Source organism: Mobula birostris, chromosome 6, assembly GCF_030028105.1.
Source record: "Mobula birostris isolate sMobBir1 chromosome 6, sMobBir1.hap1, whole genome shotgun sequence".
NCBI lineage: Eukaryota > Metazoa > Chordata > Chondrichthyes > Myliobatiformes > Myliobatidae > Mobula > Mobula birostris.
The window spans coordinates 134,722,697-134,738,745 of record NC_092375.1 but is presented as its reverse complement, the minus strand read 5'-3'; the positions used below and the strand labels follow the sequence as shown (position 1 = coordinate 134,738,745).

Sequence of the window (16,049 nt, the reverse complement as noted above, 5' to 3'; positions counted from 1 at the left end):
TTTATTTTTACCAGGTCTTCTTATTGCCCTACACCCAATGAAATACAGCCTTTATGATACAGCAGTTACTCCTGGTCATTTGTGGAATACTGCCCTTTACTTCCTTATGGAAAACACTGCCACGGTGGCAGAGCAGTTAGCACAATGTTTTTACAGCTCGGCGTGTTGGAGCTCCAAGCTTAATCCCAGCCTCCTCCATAAGGAGTCTGTACATCCCTCCCGTAGAATGCGAGGGTTTTCCTTGGGTACTCTGGTTTCCTCCCACAGTCCAAAGACGCACTGAGTAGGTCAACTGGTCATTGTAAATTGTCCCATAATTAAGTTAGGATTAAATCAGGATTGTTGGGGTTTGCTGAGCGGCGTGGCTGGAAGTGCCAAAAAGGCTTACTCCGTGCTGTATTGCTAAATAAATAAAATCTAAATTACAGCAATGGTTTCAAGGAAAAGAAATGCAAGTTAGATTATTGTAAATTATTGGATTAGCATTAATGTTTAATTACATTAAGTTTGAGCTATTTTTAATCGTTTAATTGCTCAACTGATGTAATAGATCTTCAAAGTGTGCAAGGAACAACAACCTTGACAACGAAAGCCTTGCGGCCCTGGCGTTATTGATTGTGAAACCGGATTCATCCTAACTCACTCACATGAGCATAGGACAAAGTCCACCATGGCACAGCACAGGAACAGGCCATCTGGCTTTGTATGTGCCAACCATGATACCAATTTATATTGCACATCTGCCTGTACATGGTCCATATCCCTCTACTCCTCATCTGTTCAATTATCTGTCTAATTGCCACTTAAACATTGCTATTGTATCTGCATCCAGCACCTCCCCCTGGCAGCAAGTTCCACACATCTACCACTCTGTGCTTACTTATGCAAACATGATTTCAACCGTATTTCCTACATAACAGATCCTAAAGCAAAACCATTTTGCAACTTCTGAACCTGGCTTAAGAGGTTACTTTTTCTATTTGAACTAAGTAATGGCTACCTTATGAAGTTCTAGAGAGCTAAGCTGCAGTGAAATAAGGCAAGAATGGAAACAAGATTACGAAGACAGTTCAGAATCAAATTTAATATCACTGGCACATGTCGGGAAATTCATTGCTTTGCAATACATAATAGAAAAAACTACAAATTAAAATAAAATATATACATCTTACAGTAATTTGTAGATATATATAATCCACACACACAGATATAGTGCTATAAAAAGGGAATGAAAAGAAAAAGAAAAAAGAAAAAAAAGAGAAAAAAAACAGTTAATCAGTACAGGCTTTGTTGGGTGCCACAATGTTTTTTTTGGTTCTAGATAAACCGGCAGCTGGTTCTACTAAATCTATTTCTTGCACCTTTTTCAAGTTTTCAAGTTCAAGTATATCAAAAGGTTAAAAAAAATCATTGTACACACCATGCATAATTAATAAGAGGGGAATAAGAGATTAACATTTCAGATTGATAACCTTTCATCAGAATTTGGAAGAGATAAGTAACAAGATGCAGAGAACAGAAGAGGGAGGAAAGAATGAATGAGAAAAAGGAGTGATGAACGTCAAAGCAAGTGGCAAAGGCATCTGCGAACAATAGATGGCAGGTCGAGGAATTGTGAGTACAAATACTAGAACTGAGAGCACATGGAATACAAAGTGGCCATGCAGCCCCTCATGCTTGTTCTGCTCTTCAATAAGGCTATGCTACAGCTTATATTTCAGAGCCACTTTCATGCACTAAACCCGTATCACTAGATTCCCTTCATACCTGAACAGTTTTTGACTTCAGTCCCAATTATACTAAATGATAGAACTTACACAGCTCTCCTGACCAGCGAATTACAATGACTCTCTATTCTCCTGGGGGAAGGAGTAATAAAAACCACAGGAGGAACTTGGAGAATGAAACTGCATCCATAGAGGGAAAAGGAGAACAATGCTTCAGGTCAAGGCACTTCATCTCAGTCCAGAGATGACTCCTTTTCAGATTTCCAGGATTTATAATATTTTGTTTTTGGATATCAAATCATAAACATTGTACTCAGAACTTATGAATTTTAAGGCACCCTTCTTAAAACAAACTCAATTTACAATGCAATCAAAAAGATATTGATGCGAAAAGATGACCTGTTCTTAATATTTTCACACCTTCAAAATACTAAATCCATCAGAATCAATAGAAACTTTCTTTATATCTTTTCACTTTGTGAGGCATAGCTCTCTGCATCCTTTAAGGCACTTTAAATTTGGGAACAGCATCTTACCTTCTTCTCCATTAGTTCCAAAAGATTGCTACCGTCATACTGTAATTATTAATTAATCTCACTACAAGAGGGCTAGGATCAATATTTAACAATGCAAGAACCTATTTAATAATGAGATTTAAGTTCTTTCTAGGCCATTTTCTTGCTCTGCCCAGAAGGGGAAAAAATTAAAATACTGGAGCTTTGTCACTACAGGCAGCAAGTTATTCTTAAATTAAGTCACATCATTTCTTCACTTCAAAGGATGGGGGAGAAATATCTAACCTGTTACATACATATTCTGGAAAAACACTGATTATTATTCTTTTTCACATGCCAATGGAATGGGAAAGAAATGTCAATCAAAGTGAAGTGTAAGCAGTTTTGTGAAAGCCAGATGAGAAATTTTTCAGTATATAGTTGCAAAATAAAGTTTGAGAACCCTTTACAATTACCTGGTTTTCTGCATTAATTACTCATAAAACATGGTCTGATTTGTCACAATAATCTGCCTAAACTAATAACAAACAAACAATTGTACTTCTTTCCATCAATACTGAGTACACCATTTTAACAATCACAGTCTGGGTTCAAAAAAGTATGTAAACCCCTTGGGTAGTGCCTTCTACAAAAGCTATTTTGAGTCAGGCGTTCCAGTCAATGAAATGAGATTGGAGATGTGGGTTGTAGACACAAAGTCAGGTTACTGATAGAGCCTGCTCTTCAAGAAAAATCTGTTTATGTTGATCAAAACAACTTTCAGAGGACCTGAGAAGAAGAATTGTAGAGATGAATGAAGCTGGAAAAGGCTACAAAAGCATTCCTGAAGATCTGAGTGTTCATCAGTCCACAGTAAGAGAAACTGTCTACAAATCGAGGAAATTCAGTACTGTTGCTACTCTCCTGAGGAGCGGACGTCCTGCAAAAATCACACCAAGAGCACCACGTGCAATGTCGAAGGTGGTGAAAAGGACCCCAAGGGTACAGTAAAAATCCTGCAGAAATCTCTAGAACTTGCTAAAGTTTCTGTTCATGTGTCCACTATATTAAAAAAAACTGAACACGAATGGTGTTCATGGAAGGACATCATGGAGGAAACATTGCTCTCCAAAAAAAAATTGCTGCACTTCTCAATTTTCAAAAGATCACCTGGATGTTCCGCAACACTTCCAGACAATGTTCTGCAGACAGATTAGACAAAAGTTGAACTTTTTGGCAGAAATGCACAGCACTATGCTTGGAGGGAAAAGGGCACTGCACACCAACACCAAAACCTCATTCCAACTGTGAAGCACGGTGGAAGGAGCATCACCGTTTGGGGCTGCTTTGCTGCCTCAGGACCTGGTCAGTTTGCAATTGAGGGAATAATGAGTTCAAAATTGTATCGAGACATTTTACAGGTTAATGTCAGGGCAGCAGTCCATCACCAGAAGCTTAATAGAAGTTGGATGTTACAACAAGACAATGATCCAAAACACAAGAGTAAGTCAACAACAGAATAGTTTAAAAAGAAGAAAATTTGTGTTTTGGAATGCCCAAGTCAGAATTCAGACCTTAACCCAACTGAGATGCAGTGACATGACCTGAAGAGGGCTGTTCATGCAATGTATCTCAGAAATATTGATGAACTGAAACAATTTTTTATGGAGTAATGATCTAAAATTCCTCCTCGTCATTGTGCAAGTCTGATCAGCAGCTACAGGAAACATTTCGTGGAGATTATTGCTACTAAAGGAAGTTCTGCCAGTTATTAAATATAAGGGTTCACATACTTTTTCCAGCCTGGATGATGAATGATTAAACAATGTGTTGAATAAAGACGTGAAAAGTACAATTGTTTGTGTATTATTAGTTTAGGCAGATTGTGTTTGCCTATTATTGTGACTTAGATGAAGATCAGACCTCTTTTAATGAGTAATTAATGCAGAAAATCAGATAATTGTGAAGGGTTCACAAATTTTTCCTTACAACTGTATATCCTTCAAAATACAGTAAGCTGACAGTGCCTGAATCTTCAGTAAAGGCTATGCAGTCTGTGAACAACCTATTCAACTTCCAGTCCCAAGTTATAAAGATAGTCAATTGAAAACAAAGTGTGTCATTAAATTGCTCCATCCATTTTTCTGACACACAACATCCTTTTCAGTTACTTAATTTTATCATAAAGTCAAAAGGGGAAAGAGTACATAAATAGCTGCCACAATGAGGATTCTGATGAACCTGGGACAGAAGAACAATTTGTCCAGTCAGAAAACATTCAAACCATTGAATGCAGAATGTATTGTGTTGCAGAGCTCTGAATGTACACGTTTTAACTATTCTAGAAAATGAAGACTATTCCAGTGTAATTTAAAAATTGTTAATTATTCAACAAATCCAGAAAGTACAAAAAACTCATAATGCCGCTCCCATCATTCCAATTTCCAGTACATTTCATTTTAAATTAACGAAAATACAGAAAAGATAAATGAAGTAATAATGACCAAGTCCAACATGTCTTATAGCTCACAAGTACCACAAATTTAGACAAACAGGCAAATTTACACAAGATTGTAAATCACCTGTAATGAAGAAAAATCAACAGAAACCTGAAATAAAACAGAAAATGCTAAAAGTATACAGCAGGTCAGGCAGCTTATATGGAGTGAGAAGGTGAGTTTAATTGCTTCACATGAGTTCCCAGAGAAGCTAGAAAGTGGTACGTTACATTGCAGAGAAAGATGAAAGATAGAAACAACAAAGGGAACTTTGTGGCTATCAAGAGAACAGATTACACAAACAGGTCAATTAGAACAGTGACAGGGGCAAAGAAAGATCAGAATGGGAGTGGGACCTCAAGATTACCCTTGCAGAGGTGTCACGCAATCTGCATCAGTTTTCTTCACTGTAGAACAGCATTGCTGCTTCACCTGTAAGGAATGTTTGGGATTTTTCTATTTACATCTCCAGACATCCCACCCTGCAAAAACTCATTTCAGGGAGGTAGCACCCCTGTCCCCCGCATCCCCATATTACCCCCCCCCCCCCGTTGACCTCCAAGGGTGTATGTAATACTTTGTTTAGTGATTTGGTCTAATCTGTAAACCAAGTTGGCTATATGCAGCAAATGTGACATTAAAATATGTACTTATAAAATATTATAGTATCATGCTTATTCTATTACAACTTTAAGCAAGTCTACAGGGAGTTTGGCCTCATCACGTAGGACATCAATAGCGTAGCTCCTTGGCAGCTAGCCAGCTAGTTTAAATCAGGGGTCCCCAACCTTTTTTGCACCGTGGACCGGCTGACCCCAGGGAGGGGGGGTGTTAAACATGACCAGAATATAGGTGATAAGTCAACTATAAGTCACTTGCAAGTGCCTAATACACTCAATTTCATTTCTAAAGGGGTTTATCTAATGAATTTAATATTAAACACACAGCGCATATTTTCCTCGCATGAATGTAGTGGTAAGTCAATTATAACAGTGGTCCTAAACCTCTGGGCCGTGAAGAATGCAGCGGTACAGCGGGGGCCAGAGCGCACCCAGTACATCTTTAAGAAAAAAGCTGAAATAAACAAGCTAATTGATTAGGTGCCGCCTGGCACGTAAATGTCGGCCCAGATCAGAGACGATGCAATCAGCAATCGCCTCTGATCTGGGCTGACATTTACGCGCCGGGCGGCACCTAATCAATTAGCATGTTTATTCTGGCTTTGTTCTTAAAGATGTGCTGGGTGCGTTCCGGCCACCGCTGTATTCTTCTCAGCCTGGAGGTTGGGGACAACTGAGTTATAAGTCACTTATAAGTCAATAGCATCATAGCATTTTAAGTAACGTTTGGATATTAAACACACAGCACATATTTTCCCCGTATGAACATATAAAATCATTGCAACACACCAATATCGCTGAATCAGTGGGAGCCCTGGGCTTGTTTTCCTGTAACAAGACGGTCCCATCGAGGGGTGGTGGGAGACAGCGATACTCGAAGGGGGTTCCTTATGTCCAGTCTATTCTGCAATTTAGTTTTCGTTGCATTCATTGCAGAAAACTTCGCTTTGCAGAAACATGTTGGAAATGGAAGCAATGTTTTCAGTGCTTTCGTGGCTATCTCAGGATATTCAGCCTTGACTATGATCCAGAATGCTGGCAGAGATGTTATGTCAAACATATTTTTCAGCCCACCATCATTGCCAAGCTCGAGGAGTTGATCTTTTTCCCGCACAGACATGGATGATTCACCGGAGACATTCACAAATGGGTCACGGACCCATTCCTTTACACGTCTTGGGTCACTGATGACCTCAGGTGCGTAAATTCAACAGTGCGTGACAGGAAATGAGGAAAGGTGCAGCTGACTCATATCGTTTCATATCGCCAATTCATATTGTTTCCTCGTGGCCCGGTGGTTGGGGAGCACTCTTAGCACAAAGAGAGACCAATCAGGATGCTTGCTCTCCCTCTCTCTCTCCCTCTCAAAAAAATCGATTTCCGGGATATTGTATATAATTTCCGAGCATCAGGGAGCCACTATCGACATGCGGGAGACTCCCAGAACTTCTGGGAGAGGTGGGATGTCTGCATCTCCTTGAGACAATTAACAAACCTTCTCCATCTTCTCTCAGCTAATACCAGTATTTGTATTTGTCTCCATCCAACTAACTGCAAGCTTGCTTGCTTTCTAACCTTTCCTTGATGTGATGAAAGATTACTGATGTGAAGCATTAACTGTTTTTCTCTCTGTGATTTAATAATGTACATCAAGAATCTTCTCAACGGAAATAAATTTAGTATGAAATTAACGACATTACTAATGTTTATGCAAATTAATTACAATCATTCTCTATGTTTAAGTAATAACAATATCTGTATCAAATCCAGTATTTTAAGCAATGTCAGTGCTGGCAAAATATTTCTAACTATATGGTGTTTTTCCCACAGCCATATCTTGGAACCTGTATTCCATTACCACAAGATCTTTAGCAAAACCGAAGCCTATGACTACTGGAGACTGTATGGTTCTCAGGAGTTCCAAGAAACAATCTGTCAGCATTCACAGCGAAGATGAAACTTTATCTGAGCAATCAGTATAATAGCTAAACTAGCAGTGTGGGATTGGAAATCAAACTCCAGTCTCAAATTGTGGTATTACTCATTAAATGCTTGCTAAAATATAGGCAGGCAGATGAATTACCACTGTGGGAAAACACGTCAGCTGGCCTATTGCCAACAAAGTCAGGGAATTCTGCCATGACAGCAAAAATGTAATGCTCCAACTACAAACTTTTGAAGCACAGATGCTGCACTGAAATCTCACACGATTCCTTCGCTGTTGCTGTTCAAACGATGCAATCCGTTACCCATCAGCAATGTAGAAGCAAGTTCAGAATGGCACCTCAACCGTATCCACCTCTGACATCTCCCCTAACCCTTCTCCCACTCACTTTAAACACGTCCTCTGGTAGTGACCATTACCACTCTGGGAAAAAGGTGCTGGCTGTCCACCCTATCTTTTGTAGATATGCCTTCTGTAATTGTATCCGCTCTCTCAATTTGCCCTCGTTCTTCTTCACTCCAAACAGAAGAGCCCTTGCTGGCTCAACATTTCCGCATAAGACATGTTCGTTAATTCAGGCAGTGTCCTGGTAAATCTCTGTACCCTCTCTGAAGCTTCCACACCCTACCTTTCATGAGGTGACCAGACATGAACACCATACTCCAAGTGCTGTCTAACTGAGTTTTATAGAGCAGCAAAATTACCTTGAGGCTCTTCAACTCAGTCCCCCTTCTAATGACAGCCAATGCAACATACACCTATCTCTCCACCCTATCAAAATGTACTTGGACTCCACACTGTTCCTCCATACTGCCAAGAATCCTGCCATTAACCTTGGGCTCTGCCTTCCAGTTCAATCTGCCGAAGTGTGTCAGTTCACACTTTTCCAGATGGAACTCCATCTGTCACTTCTCTGCTCAACTCTGTATCCTGTCTACATCCTTTTGTAAACTACAACAACTTTCTACACTATCGACAACACCTCCAACCTTCGTGATAACTGAAAACTTACTAACCCACCTTCCACTTCATCCAAGTCATTTATAAAATTTACAACGAGCAGGGATACCAGAACTGATCCCTGTAGAACACCACTGGTCACCAATCTCCAGGCAGAATACCGTCCATCTACTACCACCCTGTGCTTTCTGTGGGCAAGCCGATTCTGAATCCATGCATCAAGTTTCCATGGACCCCATGCCTCATGATTTTCTGGGTGAGCTTTCAAAGGCAAACCTCATCAAACACAAAACAAGGCAGCTAGGCAAACCTTCACGCACAAAACGCTGGAGGAACTCAGCAGGTCGGACAGCATCCGTGGAAATGAACAGTTAACATTTCGGGCCGAGACCCTTCATCAGGACTGAAGAGGGAGGGGGCAGGGGCCCTATAAAGAAGATGGGGGGAGGGTGGGAAGGATAAGGCTGGTAAGTGCCAGGCAAACCTTGACACTTATGATCTGCTCCTTTCAGCGACAGCTATAAGAGATAGGGAAGGATGTTTTACTCTCTCACACTTGCAAGTTTAATATAATTTCTATCTGATAGCAAATAACTTTACAGGCCCAGCTGCCACAGTAATAAGAAGCACAATTGATTAGAGTATAAGAGAAGGATAGTGCAACATGTTACAAATGCGTTTCACCTAAAATACAAAAGATGCCTTATATCAATAGCAACCTTGACATGACAAGCACCAAGCCAAATAAGTACAACACCACCCTCTGGTGATAGAAAGTTCTTACCACAAGAATGACATGCAATAGGATTATCCACTCCATCTTCCACATAAACTGATCATTCCTGTTCTTTGCTTGATACAGTTTCTGCAGGGCAGATTCCCATAGGAAATCAACTAATCACACAGTACAGGTTGAGTACCACTCATCTGAAATTCCAAAATCTGAGATTTTTTTTAAGTGCTGACATGACATCACAAAAGGAAAATTCCACAAGGTGCTGCTAAGACTGCCAGGCGATGCCCCACAGACAGTTCTGAGAAGTGACCTCACATATCCAATGAACAGAAGTTAATGAAAAATAGAAAATCACTGCATAAAGTGAAAAATGAAGCTCTTGATCATGTATTGAAAGAGCGGATTCATCAGCATCACAGTGAACATATGCCGCTTAATGGTATGCTGATCGTGAAACAAGCAAAGGTCTATCACAACAACCTGAAAATTGGAAGTAATTGCTTTGTGCAGAAAATCATTAAAAAATATAAAACTAACTGCCCCCCCATTGTAGTTGCTGCCCCCCATTGTAGTTGCTGTTGAATGGGCAGTCATTTAAAATCGATGGCAGATATGAAGCCAATCACAGCACTGGAACCTAGTTATAGATAGTCAGTGGCAATCATTCAACTCCAACAGTCTGGAGGACCCAACTCCATCATGTCAGACTGTGTTCTGACTGAGCTTTGCACCATAAACTGTATACAGGCAATCCCAGGGTTACGAACGCCTGACTTATGGACAACTTGTACTTACAAACGGACTGCCATAAAGCTTATTATATTAAAAAGTTGAGTTAAGTCAGATCACGTTGCCGTTAACACCGTGTTGAGTGTGTAACTTTGTATTCGGCTTAAATTTTTCTCTTATTTACCCTTATAACCATGCCTCCAAAGCGTAAATCCGATGCAAGTGCAAGTGATGCATCAAAGAAAGGGACAACAATCACGATTGAAAATAAAGCGGAAAGAGGTGAAACGCCATCGGTCATTGGAAAAGCATTAGGCTACAGTCGGTCAACGATCGGAACAATTTTAAAGGATAAAGTGAGAATAATGGAGCATGTGAAAGGCCCTGCCCTGATGAAAGCTACAATTATTACTAAGCAACGCAGTGGTTTAATTATTGAAATGGAAAAGCTATTGATAATTTGGTTGGACGATCAAAATCAGCGTAATATACCTATTAGCTTTACTATAGTGCAAGAAAAGGCTCAAAGCCTTTTCAATGATTTAAAAGGTGCACGTGCAGCAAGTGAAGGTGATTGTGATGAAGAATTTGTTGCGAGTAGGGGTTGGTTCAAAGTGCAAGATGAAGCAGCGAGTGCCGATTTAAGTGATGCGAGTGATTTTCCTGAAATGTTGAAAAAAATTATTGAGGAGGGAGGGTATCATTGAGGAGGAAGTGTTTTATATGCATAGAAAGGTAAAATATATACTATATACTAAGACAAACATTTGATTAACTGACGCTAAATAAGAACTGTATGCACCTGTTCTGACTTACCTACAAATTTGACTTAAAGACAGACTTAGGAATGAATCTCATTCGTAACCCGGGGACTGCCTGTATGTGATGTAAATGGATTTATTGCTTACACTTGGGTCCCACACCAAGGTATCTCATTATATAGATGCAAATATTCCAAAATCTGAAAACCGAAACACTTCCAGCCCCCAAGCATTTCAGATAAGGGATACTCAATCTGTACTAACACGGTGTAACTTGAGCTTTAGGAAACTGTCACTTCAATTTTTTGGCTGAAATTAAAAGTAACTTGCCAGCTCATAAGATTGTGATGCGCATGGTAGCCTTGAGATGCCAGATCCCCTCCCCGAGGTTGACTACTAATCATTTCAGTTCCCAGAGTATACATCCAATTGAATAGCAATTAAGAGTATCTTCTGCAACTATAAATACAAAAAAAGCACAGAGAAACACAAAACTGCATTCCTCAGAAAGTGTTATGTGAAAGGAGAGGACCGTTAAAAATAGGACGTCACACATGACTTGAATGAAAATTTGAGGCAAACCTATTGATACAAGGACCTAAAATGCTCAGATAGTCCTCAACAGGATCTCAAATGCTCAAAATTTTAAAATGATGCTCCTTTCAAATGTATGTATTTCCATACTTCTTTCCCTTTATTGTTTCCATAATTATTACAGCACAGGAACCAAAATAACCTTAGCTTTTTATAAGGGCGATCTTATAAACTAAGGGGAATCAAAACAGTAGTAGTAAAAGAGGAATGAACAATGGTATTTTCAAGGGTCAGTTAAACAACTGCTTTCATTGATACATGTTAATAACTTGAACTTGGGTGTACAAGGCACAATGTACAAATTTGCAAAAGATGCAAAACATAGAGTTGGAGTGAACTGTGAGGAGGTTAAGTGATAGACTTCAAAATGATACAAGCAGGCTTGTGAGACAGCCCAGTGAATGGAAGTTAATGCTGAGAGACAAAGCATTACATTCTGGTAGGAAGAATAAAACACATCTTAAACAGAAGCACAATTATAAAAGGAGTAAGGACCTGGATGGTTTAGGTTGATTATTAGCTGAAATGGCAGGGCAGGTTAAGAGAATATGGAATCCTGGGATTTATATACAGAAGAAAGAAAACAAGGAAGTCATGACAAACCTATATAAAACTCTGGTTCTGCCATAATTGGACTATTTTGTCCAGTTCTAGCCTCACACATTTGGAAACACACAAAAAACTTTAGAGAGCATACAGAAAATATTTGCTCAACCAATTCTATCGATGAGGGACACCAGTTACAAGGATGTCATGGAGATGCCAAGGCTATTCTTCTGGAGTAGAAAAGTCGGCAAAGAGATCTGATGGAGTACTTATTAATGAAGGGTTTAGACAGTAGTTTATGTGAAGCTGTTCCCATGGGTAACAGGGTCATAAAGTGGGTGACACTGAATGAAGATGATTGACCAAAGAACCAAAGACCATTTTTATAAACAAATACAGTGAGTGGTTGGGTCTGGAATGTGTTGCCAGGTGAATATAGCAGAGTTAGGCATATTCACAATAGAGGTGGATGATTATATGAAGGGAAAGATATTCACAGCTGTGGAAAGATGAGTAGGAGTAGTTTGCTCTTACATAGAGCTACAAAATATGTCAAATGCCCTCTTATGCAACAACCATTTTTATCTTTCCTCATCCAAATTTATTAGTTTAACTCTGGTCCCTTCACTGCAGTCCATCCTTCCCTTAAATGCAACTGTACTATTTATTTATTTCACTCACACTGGCGAGAATGTGGAACTTGCTACCACACTCTTGGGTTAAAGAAACATCTTCAAAATTCTTTTCAAGATAATCATTAATTATAGCCTCTGATTCCGTCAAATGGAACATGCTCTCTGCATTCATTGACAAAACATTTAACTTAAAACATTCAAAGACATTTAATAGACCAACTGTTAACCTTCATTTGTCAAGGGTAAAACAACCCAATCTCTTCACACTTCCTGATACACATATGCCAGTATTTCTAGTATTATCTTCCCTATACCCCTTTGAGTGCCTTAGTATTCCTTTATAATTAATACGATTTCCAAGATTGTCCTTATATTCTACAAAGCCTTTTTCTCCCGAAATTTACTTTCATTAATTTTCTAAATGCCACAAGTGAGTTTGCTTCAATCATCCTTTCAGCAAGCGAATTTATCATGAAACATTCTGACCGAGCTGACCACCTCACTAGTCATTCTCAATAATATTCAAAATAACATTATCTCTCATTGTGAGTGATACCTCATACAGTCACCAGGTCACATAAGAGGGCTCTGATAAGAACTGTTCGTAAGACAATTCTACTGCAAATGAGAAATGTTTATTTTCTAGTGACCCACATCACATTGCTCTATGTATTTTGCCAAAATTCTTTTATTTCAGTTAATAACCCCCTAAAACTAAACATAATTAAACCAATGGAATAATATATTGCACCAAGTCATAAATTAACAGCATGAAACCTTTTACCCAGAAATACACTTTAAAATATGGGTGAATTTGCATAAAGTTGGATTTTCCCCAAGTCAGGTCACCAATCACCTACAAAGTCCCTGCAGATATCAGTTTCCACCTCTCACTCTGGTAGGTTGAGCATTTTGCACACAATCATTTACTTATTCCACCTCACCAACTAACAGTGCTTCAAGTACAATATCATAATCTGCAGTGCCAGTTTTACAAGTAGTAGCCAAGTCAGAAATGCTTCAAGTTACATTTGAGACTAAAGCAGATAATCCAGATAGTTAGTTCATCATATAACCAAAATAGTCTAAATTGTAGTCCTATTTAATCAAATAAAAAGAAAATTTCCAGTGTAGAGAATTCTTCACTGCGTCACGGCCAGACCATTCTTCTCATTAACTGATGCACCTGTCCAGCACATGATGCTGAACCTTCAAAACCAGGCATCCACGAGCTGCCATGAATATTATCTTTTTGCAGTAGCAGCAGTGTGCCACGTTACACGATGAGAACGAACACAAGTTAACATAAACTTAACTTACATGAGACATAACTTATACCGGTTTCAGACTTTAGGTGACCAATTCTCTGAGGCTACTGACCTGCTGAGTGTTTCCAACATTTCCTGTTTTTTTTTAATTTCAGAAATCCATTAGGTGCAGTTTCATCTTTGTGTTCAACAACATGCTTTGCGCTGGAGAGTTCATATGAAACTAGGGTTTCTGCCTCTACAACATTTTCAAAGCCATTCCAGATGCCATCAGAACAGCCTCAGTTGAAATCATGTTCCTTCAGCTCACCTCACATCATCCTTCCAACTAACTTAAACCTACACCCTCAATCAATGATCCCTTTTCTATGCACTTTAATTAAATCCCCCTGTAACTTCATGTGTTTGAAAACAAAGGCAAAACAATCTATCTAATTATTTCCTCATCACTGAAACTCTCCAGTAATTTCATTCATTTCCACCAGACTCTCTTGCTTCCTTCCTGTAATTTAGTAACTAGAATCATGCTGGATTCTAGCTGCATTTTTATAAAATTCCTGTAAAACTTCCCAGCTTATACTCGATGTCTCTGCTCATGATGCCTTGCCTTTTGCCCGACGCCAGCTCCCTAGGCCTGAGTCGGCGTAGTAGTAGTAGTCTGCTCATGATGCTGAGGTTCACCCTAGGATGTGCTGGGACTCATCATCAGTGATGTAACCTGGGGTCATCGGGTGTTTTGGGTCTTTCAACATCAGGTACTCTTGACCAAACCACCCAGCCATGGTTAATCAGGCCCTGGCAGCATTGGTCCACAGGTCACACTTCTTGATCCATAGCCACCTGGAGGCTCACTCAGCAGTCTCTGTGACAGTCCTGATAAAGTACTCAGAAAACAGTTTTTAAAACTATCTTTGCTTCTCATGATCATGTTCTACAAGGCCTCTCTGTTTCTCTAATCTCAACACCTTACGTTGAATGAATATTCCCTTCTTTGCTGTCCTAACCAAATACATCACCATGGGTTTCCCTGATATGAATTCCACCATGTACTTTTCTGGCCACCTGACAACTCCATTGATAGCTTTAGTTTGCAACTATCAATCACACTATTCCTTTTATAATTACTATAATATTAATCATGATTTCTGTTAGTCTAAATCCTGAAATGACCAAACATTGAGCCCAATAAAACCCTACGAATCAGACTTCCAGCAACAATGCTACTGTTATTATCTATTTCTGCCAGTGAGCCAATTTTGGATTCAATTTGTCGCTGTCCTTTATATTCCAAAGGCTTTCAAAAGGGTTACTCACCACTCTGACACGTGAAATCTTGCCAAAGATTCAAAATCAATTGCACTATCAAGGACCCACTTCAAAATATACTCAATCATTAGTCATGCAATATCTTTGTAGTTGGCCATGCTGATCGTCCTTAATGAGTTTTTCCAAAAGATTTGAACTGATCCTGAGAATAGTTAATAATAATTTTCCCACCATTGATGTTAGTGTTGATGTCTCTGCCTATCCCTTTCTCTCTGTTTCAACAGCATGCAAGATTGGTGACCTTCCAGGTCCTCGGAGAATTGGCATATGATGGTCAAAACCTGTGCTATTTCCTTCCATTGCTTCGTCTTAACAACTTGGGTTGAATTCCATCCAAGCCCTGGAATCTACTTTTAAACATGCTAAACCCCCTAGTATCTTCTCACTCACAAAATTTCTCCAATCCAATATTTTACACATCCTCCTTAAGTATTATGTTTGCATCAACTTTTTGAGTTTGAATATCATATATTTGATCATGTTCTTTGGTTATTTTCTTGATCTTTACGCATTTGTAAAACAATTCAGGGTATTCTTTCATCCTTTTTTTCCAAACAGTCTTTCGACTTTTCCAGTCTCCATTTTACTTTCATTTCTGCACTTTCTATACACTATTTCTGCATTAACGAACTCTAGATATTGCACGTATCCAATATTTTTTCTTATTTTCCATTTAATCTCCACAAACATGAATAGGGTTTTAGATTCAGAATAACATGCTTCTTTCTTGTGATGAGGTACTTTGGTCAAAATCTCAATATGCCTACAGCATTTTTATGTCTGTCTAACCTTATAACTGCATGTTAGTTCAGTAAAACTAGACAATTTTAAGACTCCTTATCCATTTCTATGCATAATCTAATTTCTGAACACTACTACCAAAATGCTCTCCCAATAGTATTCTGGTTTTATTCCTTAAAACTGAAGCTGCACACCAACAAACAAAACCCATAGTCATCAATTTACTAAAAGGAATTATGTGGATACTGTCATCGATAAGTTCACCTTCAATTTCATTTTACAGCAAACTAGTTATTCCAGCCTTGACACACACCCTACAAAAGGAAATCACAAAGGTCAAAGGCCAATTAAGAAACAGCAAAGCCTTGGGAAAAGATAGTATGACTGCTGAAATTCTCAAACTTGGTGCTGAGGAGCTTCAGTCACAAATTCACAAACTCATTTTTTGTATCTGCGAGATGTATATGCC

At 39.0% G+C, this 16,049-nt stretch overlaps 1 protein-coding gene across 2 annotated transcripts in view; it reads right to left on the bottom strand.

Annotated features, from left to right (window-relative positions):
• ube2g2 (ubiquitin-conjugating enzyme E2G 2 (UBC7 homolog, yeast)) overlaps positions 1-16,049 on the bottom strand; it is a 70,119-nt gene that overhangs the window by 52,106 nt on the left and 1,964 nt on the right. The gene's annotated exons all lie outside the window — the stretch shown is intronic.